The sequence below is a fragment of the Python bivittatus genome, unplaced genomic scaffold (genome assembly GCF_059951505.1).
Source record: "Python bivittatus isolate LINGU-HERP-01145 unplaced genomic scaffold, Pbiv_v1 ctg000620_np1212, whole genome shotgun sequence".
Classification (NCBI taxonomy): domain Eukaryota; kingdom Metazoa; phylum Chordata; class Lepidosauria; order Squamata; family Pythonidae; genus Python; species Python bivittatus.
In genome coordinates, this window is record NW_028277089.1 from 154,818 (window position 1) to 167,037 (window position 12,220).

At 44.9% G+C, this 12,220-nt stretch overlaps 1 protein-coding gene across 3 annotated transcripts in view; it reads left to right on the top strand.

Moving 5' to 3' along the window:
• The window catches only part of DHX34 (DExH-box helicase 34), a 55,769-nt gene that overhangs the window by 42,161 nt on the left and 1,388 nt on the right, over positions 1 to 12,220 (top strand). The window contains exon 17 of one of the 3 annotated variants that reach the window (XM_088150977.1): positions 1,997 to 10,106. The exons of the other annotated variants lie outside the window; for them this stretch is intronic. The gene's annotated coding sequence lies outside the window, so the exon portion shown is untranslated. Of the gene's footprint in view, positions 1 to 1,996; positions 10,107 to 12,220 lie in introns of those variants that run through there. 3 annotated transcript variants of the gene reach the window in all.

Genomic DNA, 12,220 nt, shown 5'->3' on the forward strand with positions numbered 1-12,220 from the left:
ACCCTCACCTTGTTCTATGAGTGCCTAAGCATCTCCTGGGTCTTCGCTCTATGTTGCTTGTAGTGGTGGCTTTGTGACTCTTACGATGCTCATATGGGAAAATCTACCTTTGAGTGGGAAGGGGGTGGGCCCACCTTTTTCCTGCAGCAGGCCTCAGATTCTATGGTGTGCATTTTGGGAGGTGGAAAAGATCATAATCATCCTTGGCTGTGTGCATGTTCCAGGAGGTTTTTTTCTCATGTAGCTAAAGAAGCATTTTTTTGAGTATAGATAATGAGATTTTTTGGCTTGAAGCGTTTTTGGAAAAGGATGGTGTTTGAGCTAGATTAATACTGGGTACAATAATGGACAATCTAGCAAGGTTAAAAAAATTGCTATCCATTGTGTCTTTCTTGGATGACTAAAAAATTTGATAAACACATGGCTGGTAGAGATGTTGGCTGTTGGCTTAGTGGAGCTGCTGTGTGCAGAGGCAGTCTGCTGTCACATTGGTGCTGAGGAAGGGACAGGCTAGATGTTCATGCTTCTGGAGTTCCATTGGGCCATCTGGTTGTCCAGCTCTCCTTGTTTTGTATGTACATATTGGCTGTCAAAATTCTGACTTCTGCCAAGTCTTTGTTCAGAGTCTCCAAAATAAAACCTAACATGGGGATCAAAGAAGAAGAAGGAAAAAAGAAACACAAATGTGCATGTGGAAAGGTGGGCATCACCACCAAACATGTTCCTTCTGACTTGTCTGTGATTGGAGAGAGAGAGACCCACCTGTGTTTAAAAAATGTTTATAGGCATCATTTTCACAAAGGGGGTGTGTACTTTATTCAGGGCCCCTCTTTTGGGGCTAGGCCTTGGGTGTTCATGCTGAAAACTGGTTCTCTCGCAGCAGGGAAACTGACCCTTTTGTCTTAATCTGTACCACTTAGCAGCTGCAGATACATTAAGAGAGGCCTAAGAGAGGCCTAAGAGCTTGGTAGGTTGCCTCTCCCCGTCAGCTTAGGTATTAATTGTTCTGCCAGCAGAACATGTGATAGCCTCAGTTAAAGGGGAGCAGGCAAAACAAAAGACAAGAGATTTAGTTTTTCCTGACTTGTAGGAAAGAATCTAGGAGACATTTTGGAGCAAAAGAAATCAGTTTTACCTTTTGTTTTACCCTTTGCCTTAGAAAGGACATCTGTCTTAGAGGAATATCTTGGTGCTGCATTAGAAACCATTGCCTGGACGTCTCCTTGCAGTTTGGGTTCAATCTGGAAATAACACCTTAGGGTTTTCCATTTTCCACTTAAGTCTGTTTACTTCTGTGCTATTTATTTGTGTTTTTCAACCTTGAGGTCGCTCCAACTCCTTAATGATTCTGGGCAGCTTACATATATAAAAAAAGAAAATGATACATATAGAGAGATCATAGCCGACTGGAAAACCAATTCAAAGAACCACTAAAAAGCCAAACATATAAGGACTTCACAACCATCCTGTGCCAAGGCCTGGAAGAACAACCACGTTTTTAATAATTTTCTGAGTGTCATTAGGGTGGGAGCTGTATGAGTCTCCAGAATTAAGGGCTATAATTTAGCTATAATTTGTGCCCAACTTTATTATTCTAAACCGTGCCTTGATTTGGAGCAGAATAAGTGCATTGAATTCTAACTGAGACCAAGGTCCCCTCGAGCTGGGTTCAAGTGTGGAGTCCTCGGTGCTCTCTCAGCTTGGTTGTTTGCTTGCAGACATTTCATTACTCAACTAGGTAACATGATCAGTGCAAGGGAATGTGGGGTTTGCTGCCTATTTATATATGGGTTCAAGTGCCTTGGCAAGCCTTTTGGTCTTCTTCTAGTTTCCCAGGTAGGGTGGCTCTTGCTCTTCAGGGTTCCCTTGTCAGCTGAAATGGGGATACTAGCAGCTATTGTAGTTCCAGCTGAACTCAAAGCCGCCATAACGTTTCTAGTAATTGCTTTTGGAGAGTGCTGAGAAGTCCTGCAACTTCTCTCTCTCTGTATTGCAGGTGCTGCCATAGGGTCACCGAGAAGGAAGAGGTTATTTTGGCTATCCAAAATAAAGCATCTCCCACAGATGGCTGTCCGCTTAAACACATGCAGGGAAAGACGCTCAGCACCCGCTGGCTAACTGGTTCCCCTATTGGAATTGAATGTTGAAGTTTTCCTCCATATTCCCTAGAACGATCCGGGCTTTAAACAAGGGTGGGTGGGTTTTTCTTTTCTGAACATTTCTCACAGCTGCCATGTCTGAGGGTTGCATTTTGGAAGGCGATCCGTCCCCAGAGTGCAGGCCCTGGTCTCTACGCTTCCCATTAGCCGCACCTTGCTTTTCGGGAGGGGGATGGGCGCTGCCTTTGAGCCTCTGGTGTCTTCTTGGAAGTTTGTACTTTCTTGGCAGTCGTCCAGGGAAAGCTATTTTAAGCATTTCTTTGCTCATTACATTAGAAGCCACTTCTATGGTAGAGGGCTGTTATGTTCAGGGCCGAGTGGATTTTCTGATACTAGCTTTACCTTGGGCATCAACCCGAACTGCTATGTTTTTGAGCTGGGAAAGGGTGCTACGGAACATTTCTTTTTCTCATTCTAAATCTGGCTAGTCTGGACAAGTGTTCCCTGAGCCTGATTTAACCCCCCATCCTAGTTAGCTCCCCTAAGCATGGGAGGTAATTCTAACCCTGTTCCTCAAGCACCTTAGAAGAAAAGTGCATTTATGATCAGTTAAGAGCCTTTCCTCTGAGCAGCTGTCCTGAGAGTTTCAGTATTTTTCAAACTCCAGAAAACTACATTGGCATTGGAACACCTGCCCAGTCAACTACCGAGATCCCAGCACTTGGACTTGCTCTTCTAAGGTTCCCTCTAAAAAGACTTTTCCCCCCCTGTGGAATCAGTCCCTGGGAATTGTCTGAAAATAGTGACAGTAGTTTTCCACATCATCCAATATATGGTTACCCTAGTGAAGGAGTGGTGCAGGTGGGCTGAATCAGAAGCATGAAGAATGAACAAGTGAAGAGGAGAGAGGGAGGATTACTCCCTCACTTCCTTGCCAAAGATGCAACCTGACCTTTTGATAAAGGAGGCTCCATGGTCCTCTCCCTAACCCAGTGCCCTTGTGAGAGCATTGTGCTACAGCTTGTAATGCAAAGACCTGAGTCCTTGGAAAGCTATTTAGGCAGAGCTGGCCTTCTGCCCATATGGAAAAAATTCTGCAGTAACGGGCCTCATCTTCAAACTTCAGAATCCTACTGACATGAGGCCAGCAGGTGGAGAAGAGTTTGCACAGTCTGGAGCTGGACTGAAAACTTCCCCATGTTGATACTGTAAATCTGTAGGCTGGAAAGTATGAATCCAGGAACAATAACCGTGAGCTGCTAATTATCAACTTTCCTTTGCTGATCTAGTGATTTTTATGTGAACTTTTACTAAACTGTGATTTATAACACTATGTAGAAAATTAAGAAGTATTCACTATACCATGTAACTACTTTTAACCTTTGTATATTTTTTGTAAATAAAAATGAATAGCCATATCATATATTCTGTTGGTTTAGATTATATGTTTTTGTTATTCTGTTGCATCTTGAAGGGCTAGTTATGTTTCCATTCTTGTTCATACTGTATAGACAATCAGAAATCACAGACTCCAAAGAATACATAAATAGTAAGCATTTGTCTAGATAACTGATTTTACAAGTACCACATTTTAAAAACATTTTTAAGCTGGAAGTTTCTTATCTCACAGCTCACAAGAGTAAATAGGAAGAGCTAGCTTGTCTAAGCAGCCTCTCTTCTAGATGTTAATTAAAAAATGTGGGTCAGTCATCAGACAGGTAGACATTTTGCTATTTACTGAATTGCTTTCCTGGAGATGATGATGATGATGATGATGATTTTGTACACCTGTCTGGGCTCCTCAGAGGAACAAAATCTACTTTCAAATTTCAGATGTGCCATTGGCCCAGAAAGGGTGGGACTGATAGAGTCAAACTGCAGTTTGAAAATAGTAGTGGCTGAATATAACAAAACCAAGTGAGAAACAAACACAACAGCAGTAATAACAACTTCCACGTATAATATGCTGGTGACAAGCTTAGCAACCAGCCTGAAAAGGGCCAGAAGGAGCAGTTTCAAAAATCCAGGTAGGGTTGAATTTGGAAGAAGAAAGGTTGCAGAGAAAAGGCAAAGCTAAAACGGGAGCGGGCAGAGCTTGGCGTACATGCCCTGATCCAGTCCACACTGGTTTTGTGCTTTGCGATGTACCTCTTCCTCAGGCCCCTGCCCCTTCAGATGCCCTGCGCTTCCCCTGCCTTTTGCTGGAATGTGGATTCCATGTTGATGCGCAAGCGCCTGGCGCCCAGCAGTCTTTGCCAGCAGTTGTATGCAGAGACAGGGCTGGGTGGCCTGTGAGCCTGTGTACCCCGCAGTCGTCATGGCTGGAGAGAGCACCAGCACGGGGCTGCATATCTGTTTCTGTACCGGAGCCGGATGTTTTGGGGAGGAGGCTTTGCACTCAAGGGGTACAAGAGTTTTATGTTCCTCAACATGTTGAGATACTGGATCAAGTATAGGAGAGTTAAAATAAGTACTGCAAATATTGCCATTCATTTCCTTCATTATTACATTAACCCAGTAGAGTGACAATGGCTTTAACAAGATTGCTTTTAATTTGCAACCTCCCTTTTGAATGATTTAGCTAAAAGCTTATAGTTAAAAGGTACTCATTGGTATTAATAATGAAAAATAGATTAACATGGTTAGGTGCCAGCAACTCAAGTACTATGGAAAAAGATCCTCCTACACCAAAAGGCCCAAGGGCAACTCATCCTTTGCCTGGTGAGGGAAGACGCTGACTTGCACCCCACCGCCGCCCCTCGCAGAAGGCAGTTCTCAAGCTCCCATGTTAGAATGATAGATTTAGAAGGGACCTTGTCCAACCCCTATTCAATAAAGAGTCCACTAGAATATCTCTGCCACCCAGAGTATATAGGCTGTGTCTGAAGACCTCCAGTGAAGGAGAACTGATCACATAAGCGGCAGCCTGTTCCACTGGCTGACAGGAAGTTCCACCTGAGGTCTAGCCTGAACCTGCTTCTTGGTTCTGGTCCTCCCCTCTGAGACAACAGAGCATAAGTCCCTCCTCTGTACGATAACCCTGTAGATATTTGAAAACTGCTATCATATCCCCTGTCAGTACATGTTATTGCAGAGAAGACTTGGTTTCATGCAGAACCCTAGAGTATGAATTCCAAGAAAAATGATAGGGTTGGAGGGGACATTGAGATCCCTTTCAGGAAAGGTGAGACTAGGTTTCCATTTGTATATGCTACTTCTTTTCCAGCCCTTTGTTTTCCCCCACCCCACTCCACTCCACCCCACCCCAAATTGTACCCAAGGCACAAGTCATCAAATGTGACAACATACAACACAACACTCGGTAAGCATTTAAGTAGCACTCATTGGTTAAGCATAATATCAGAATATTGGTAAATGCCAAATAGCAAAGTTCAAATTTAAAGGATTATCTAACCTTGGATGTGAAGATGGGTAAATTGCCCTGGGAGAGAGAGATTGTGGCCCTTTTGTTACTCCTGGGAATCTCAGGGTCCACTTGAGGGAGCTGGGATTTGGGGGGATGCTTTGTTAAGGCTAGGGTTAGGGTTCGGCTTCTGTGCTTACCTCTCTTGCAGCTCTCAGGATGCAGCATTGGGAGAAGTGGTACAACGCTGGGAATGATCCTGGATCGGGAGGTTCCCATGAGGTTTTAGCTTATATTCCATCCTATTTAATACCCGCAGCCAGGAATCCAGCAAAAAGGCTCCACGTGAATGTTGGCGAAAGCCAGCTACGCTTCTCTTTCCCTTTGGAGAACTTCCAGAGGTCTCCAGGCTCTGAGACATTGGATGTTGCAGACAAGAGAGCTGCTGTTGAATGCCAAGGCTGGACTGCAGGATTCAGGGGACAGACCTGAGTTGGGCATGCTCCCTCTTAAGGAGCAGCTGTGGTCTGGATCCAGCTTGGATGCTGGATAATCATATAAGGCTTAGGCGGCTTCAGCTGTTGGAAGAGACTGGTGCGGCATCACCAATACAGGCCTCAATAACCTCTGGATTGGATTGCTCCTGTGTCCCTTTGTGAGGTGTCAGAGATATGCTTGTGTGCATGTGTGTGTGTGTGTGTGTGAGGCTACAGTTGGATGGCGAGAGAGAGCTACCCACACCCGTTTTGGAGAACATGTAAATAATACTAAAGCAAGGTGGGTAGGTGTAATAAAGCAATTGGTGTCAGAACATAGATTCAGAGCCACCAAATTTTTGAGAATAGTTATACTTTCAATAACATAAAATGAATAATTATTAATCAGTTCTATACAAAAAGGCATGAATATGCAAAGTGCAGTTCTCCCCTCTCCCCCCCTTCCTCTCAGATAAACTTGGCTTATGAGGTGACAGATGGCTTGGGGAGCTTGAGTCCTTGGGTTCCTTTGTTTTTATGTACACCTTGTTCTTTAGTCAACTTCCCAGGACATTTTATAAGCAAATTTAGAGAAACCAAAACACATGAAATGTAGCTAAATCTAGAACAGCAGCAGCAGCTCATGGGGAACAGAATGTCATGGAAAACCTTCAGATAAAGAGCACAGCCCTGAGGGGAAATTGCCAGCTCTTTGTTTCATCTTTATAAACTTGGAGTCCAACTTTGGGTCCACTTTATAGTGAAGAGAGACCCTGAACAAAGATGCAAGGATTTTTTATACACTTTGCAAGCTGTGAGGCGGGAAATGCAGGGGATCTGGTTTGCTGACAGAGTTTGTGGAAGTAGGATAGCTTTCTTGGGGTGGAAAAAGCATTTTCTGTTGTTAAACAAAACCACATGTTCAGGGGTGGCAATGGAACCACGGAGGGGATGGAACGCTGAGATGGCTTCTTGCCTTGTTAACTTGGGTTGAACTCCAGGCTGAGGATTTTCTGTTAGTTTACCAAAAGGTGGGAAAAGTTGTTCCTGGGTCTGATAGGTGTATGCAGTGTCTGGGGCTGGTCCTATTCAGTTTCGTTCACAAGCAAGGGAGGAGAGGGAAGAGAAACATGTGCAGGTTTTTTCCCCCCACTGCATAGCACCCTGAGATGAAACAGGAAAACCCAGGTGAAAATCAAGAAGGGGTTTAGCGTTAAGGGTGATTTGCCCTCCATAGCTGTGGGAGGGGTTGCCCTGAGAGCCAGGAAGGGAGGGCTGTAGCAGCCAGGAGCTTTTCTGCTTGCCCTGTGGTGGTGGTGGGGGAACCCAAAGAGAAAAGCACTTCCCAGGCTTCTTTCGGTTTTCCTGGGATGTCCAGTTGTAGTTGGATCCTGCGTGGAATGAAGGATGGCCTGGCCTTCCAGCCGGATGAGTCGGTGGCAGGAACCGCGCCTTGTGAGCGGAATGTTCTCATGAGAGGCACATGCAGGCAGCTGGCAAGAGTTCCTTTGGCCGGCAGCCCTGACCCCACTGCCTGTTCTTTTCATTCCGCAGATTTCTGCCTGCATGGGAAAAGCAATGATTGATTGCTGACTTGGCAGGTGAATGGGTTCTGCATGTCATGCTGTTTATAAGAAAGATCATTGTACAGTCACCAAGTTGAGCTAATTGCTAACTTCACATACTAGGAAAATGAGCCTTCACCTAGGAGCGCCCCTCCCCATGGCTGTGAAGTTTGCAAGGGCTGTAGAGTCCAAGCCATTCCATCCTGGGAACTTGCCCAGCAGCTAGCGATGTTTCCTAATCAAGACTGCTGGCTCACTCAACCTCACCTAGCTTTCAGACAAATGACATCCCCCATGTTATTCCAGTGTGTTTTGGGGCTAGGCTGGCTTCACCAGCCAGGAGGGCCAGGGGTCCAGGTCATAGGTGGTGGGACTGATGCTGCTGAGAACCCTCTCCCCTTCTTCAGGAACATCAGACTCGAAGTTGTTCCAGATCATGTTGCAAGATGAAGATTCCATTCGTTCTGTAAGGTCTGTCCAGCCAGCATTCCACTCTGGGTGACTTTTCAGGGTGCTTTTGGCCTGCTTCCTTCTACAGCTGACACTGAGTCTGCTGAAGCAGCAGCCAGACCCCATTCGTCAGGAATGCCGTGTTTCCCTGAAAAACTTTGCATTATATTTATTTTAACATTTGTAATGTTTATAATTGTTTTTATTTTATTTTAACTCTGTTTGGCACCCAGAGTCACTTGAGATAGGCTCAATAAAATCAAATAAATAAATAAAATTTATTAAATTAAATTAAATAAATAAAACAAGATAGATGATAGATAGATAGATAGATAGATAGATAGATAGATAGATAGATAGGCAAGCAAGCAAGCAAGCAAGTAAGCAAGCAAGCAAGCAAGCAGGCACTCAGAGTAGAATGATAATTACGGGCTCTGGCCAGTTTTGCAAAAAGGCAGGTAGACCTTGGTAGTCAGCCCCCCCTTCTCTTTTGTAGCAAAAGTATACCTTTCCATATAAGTGAACACAATGGATGAGATATGTATTCTGCCTTTCCCTACAAGTAATTTGTGATAAAAATGACCAAAAATAGAATCATGAGTAACTTAGTACAAGTAACATCCGTGCGCAAAACAGCAGTTCCCTGACTTTCGACTGGTTCCCCCTTGGCAGCCTGGAAATGTTTCTCCCTGCCTCGCTATTTAAAGATCCTGCACAATCACCCAGTGTTAAAGCAGCATTCCCATTCAGTTGAGGTTCCAGCACACCTGTTTGGCTCAGTTTTTGTTGCCTGTTTAAAATAAGTCTGAGGGCTGACAAGTATGCATAGGCTCCTTAATGAACTCCCTAAGAAGAGGAGCAGCAAAAATTCCGCCTTCTCTTCCTGCACTTTCACCAGCATCGCCCTGGTGATAAAAGGAATAAAGGAAGACTCTCCTGGCCATGCCAGAGGATACAATATGCATAGATATTGCCTCTCTCTCTCTCTCTCAACTGAAATGTGGTTTGTCTTGTGTGACTGTAGCTATTATGGTTTGTAAACCATGGTTTGCAGGTGCTGATTTGTTAATATTGCTGTGAAGGTAGTAAACCAAGTGGATTTATTCAAGAGTCTGATGTTAGATTAGGTTGGCTAAATCCCTACAGATCCTGTGTAAACAGGATGCAGTACAAATAAGTTTACTGGCCTTTGTAATGAGACAGATAACATATGTAAACTTCTGCTACCATTTATCTACATTCATTAATATCATTTATAAACAAGTAAACCTTTGTGAAGTCCACAGAAGTACAAATCCTATGACGGCAAAAGGTTGATCTGCAGAGGAGTCTGGGGGTGCCTGCCCAACTTCAGGTAATGTGAAAAGGGACAAATACTTTAGCGAGGAAACTCTGTGGCAAGAAACCCTGGATTCCAAGGCTATTCTAACCTATACATGATATCTGTTAGTCTTGCATTTTCATTTGTTTCTTAACATCTTCATTCTTTTTTTCCTGACTGCAGTATTTGAATTTTGGATTTAAAAAATAACAGGAAAGAGTCTGCTTTTGTTTCAGTATTTTTATAATACTAGGTGATTTGCAGGTCTATTTCTTGGAAATCAAGGCAGCACTTCTTAGCTGCAAGGCTGCTTGGGTCTTTTCACCCTGAATCCAGATAGAGGCTGTCACTTGCTGGTAACTTCCTGTGTAGAAGAACTGGAAACTGAGTGTACTGGTTATTAGTTGCTAGCAGCTGGAGTATTTTGTATTTACACGATTGCTCAAGCCCTGTTGTTGAGTATAGACTCCGGTGGGAGAAATGGTGTTTCTCTAATGAGAATTCTGGGAAATGTGAGAGCCCGACTCTCACAAGTGGTACAGGCTGGAGGGAGGGTCTTGGTGAATTGGCTGGCATAGCAATCATGGTCTCTGACTGGCTCAGTAGAGACTTGCTGTTTCCTTGAACTCTTGTCTAAACTTTGGATAGACAGTGGCTGGTGTGGGTCTTCCGGGCTGTGTGGCCGTGTTCTGGAAGTTTTGTTTCCTAACGTTTCGCCAGCACCTGTGACCCCGGCATCTTCAGAGTGCAGGAGCACAGACAGGAGCAGTTCTCTCTGTGCCCAGGGTGATGTGACCCTTTTGTGGGTATTTATAGAGATCTGAGGGGGGGGAAGGGGGGGATTGGGTGTGTGTGTGGAGGGGTTGGGTTACTGAGTGGCTGCTTGTTTTGGTGTCAGAATCTGTGTGTATCTTCCTGGGGATTAGGCAGGGTTTTTTCTTCTATTGAATTGTTAACGAGGGGCTGCTGGGGGTGATTAGCAAGTTCATTGTGTGAACTGTTCACATGTCCTGGTGGTTGAGCTGAGTTCGTTGACCTTTTGCAGGCTGTATTTTTCAGGATTGGTAGCCAGGTTTTGTTGATTTTTAGACTCTCCTCTTTTTTATTGAAACTGTGCTGGTGTTTGTGAATCTCAATGGCTCCCCGGTATAGCCTGGTATAGTGGCTGTTGGTGTTGTCCAGTATCTCTGTGTTTTCAAATAGGATTTTGTGTCCAGTGTGCTTGAGAGCATGTTCAGCTACTGCAGATTTTTCTGGTTGCTGTAGTCTGCAGTGTCTTTCGTGCTCTTTTATCCTGGTATGGATGCTGCGTTTTGTGGTCCCGATGTATACTTGCCCGCAACTGCATGGTATGCGGTATACTCCTGCGGTGGTGAGGGGATCCCTTTTGTCTTTTGCTGATTTTAGCACTTCTTGTACTTTTCTGGTGGGTCTGAAGATTGTTTGGAAATTGTGTTTTTCCATCAGTTTTCCCATGTGGTCTGTGACCCCTTTGATGTAGGGCAGAAATACTTTGTTGGTGGGTGGCTGTTTTTCTTCTTCAGTCGCATGTTGTTTTCTTGGTTTGATGGCTCTTTTTACACTGGTACCTCAGGATACGAACGCCTCTACTAACGAACTTTTCGGGTTATGACCAGCTCCGGCTGCAAAAATTTACCTCGATGTGCGAACTCCGCCTCGGGGTATGGTCATTTTTCTGCCCTGACACGTGGTCCGTGGCCGTTTTCCCGCCGCGCGGCGCCCGGCCGTTCTCCCGCTGCGCGGCGCCCGGCCGTTCTCCTGCCCCTGACGCATGGTCCGCGGACGCCAGAACGGATTAACGGTAATTACATTGAACCTTATGGGAAAATTTGCTTTGGGGTGCGACCAAATTCGGAGGGCGGAACGGATTAACTGGATTTACATTGAACCCTATGGGGAAATTTGCGTCGGGTTACGACCAACTCGGGATACGCCCAGAGTCACGGAACGCATTAAGTTCGTATCCCGAGGTACCACTGTATTTCATTCTTGGAGTAGCCATTCGCTTGTAGGACCCAATTAAGGTGGTTAAGTTCAGAGTTTAGGAATTGGGTTGCGCAGATCCGATTGGCACAATCCATGAGGGTTTTGATAATGCCTCTTTTCTGACGTGGGTGGTGGTTGGAGTTTTTGTGTAGGTACCGGTCTGTGTGGGTGGGTTTTCTGTAGACTTTGTGTCCTAATTTGAGGTCTGGTTTGCGTATGACCAACGTGTCTAGAAATGGAAGTTGGCCGTCCACTTCATTTTCCATGGTGAATTGTATATTGGGGTGGACGCTGTTTAGGTGGTTCAGGAACTTCTCTAGGTCTTCTTCATCGTGACTCCAAATTGCGAAGGTGTCATCCACAAATCGGAACCAGATTGTTGGGGTAATGGGTGCGGTTTCTAAAGCCCGTTTTTCGAAATGTTCTATGTAGAAATTTGCTATGACTGGGCTCAGGGGGCTTCTCATGGCGAAACGTTAGGAAACAAAACTTCCAGAACACGGGCACACAGCCCGGAAGACCCACACCAGCCATCGTATGCCGGCCGTGAAAGTCTTCGACAATACTTTGGATAGACAGTCTTGTTCGCTTGTCTTTAAACAAATAAAACAGGCTGGGGAATGTTGAGAGTGGCATCTTCAGCAAGATGAATGAGCTGCCATACCGGGAAGTTACAGATCACAGCTTCTTGGGCTGGTCAGGAAACCTGAAGAATGATAATTAGCCAAAGGGGGTTAACAGCTGGAGATCAGATGAGCCTTCAGCCTCCATTACACTGATACTGCAGATTTCAGCCTTACAATCAAGAATTCAGATTTAAATGAGAAGATCATGGGCAGTTGGGTCCTCAGGACAGAGCCAGTATTTTTCTTGCAGAAATTGGAGTGTTCAGCTTGGTGTACTGATTCCTGCATTTTGATCTGAATGTTTTGCCTTTC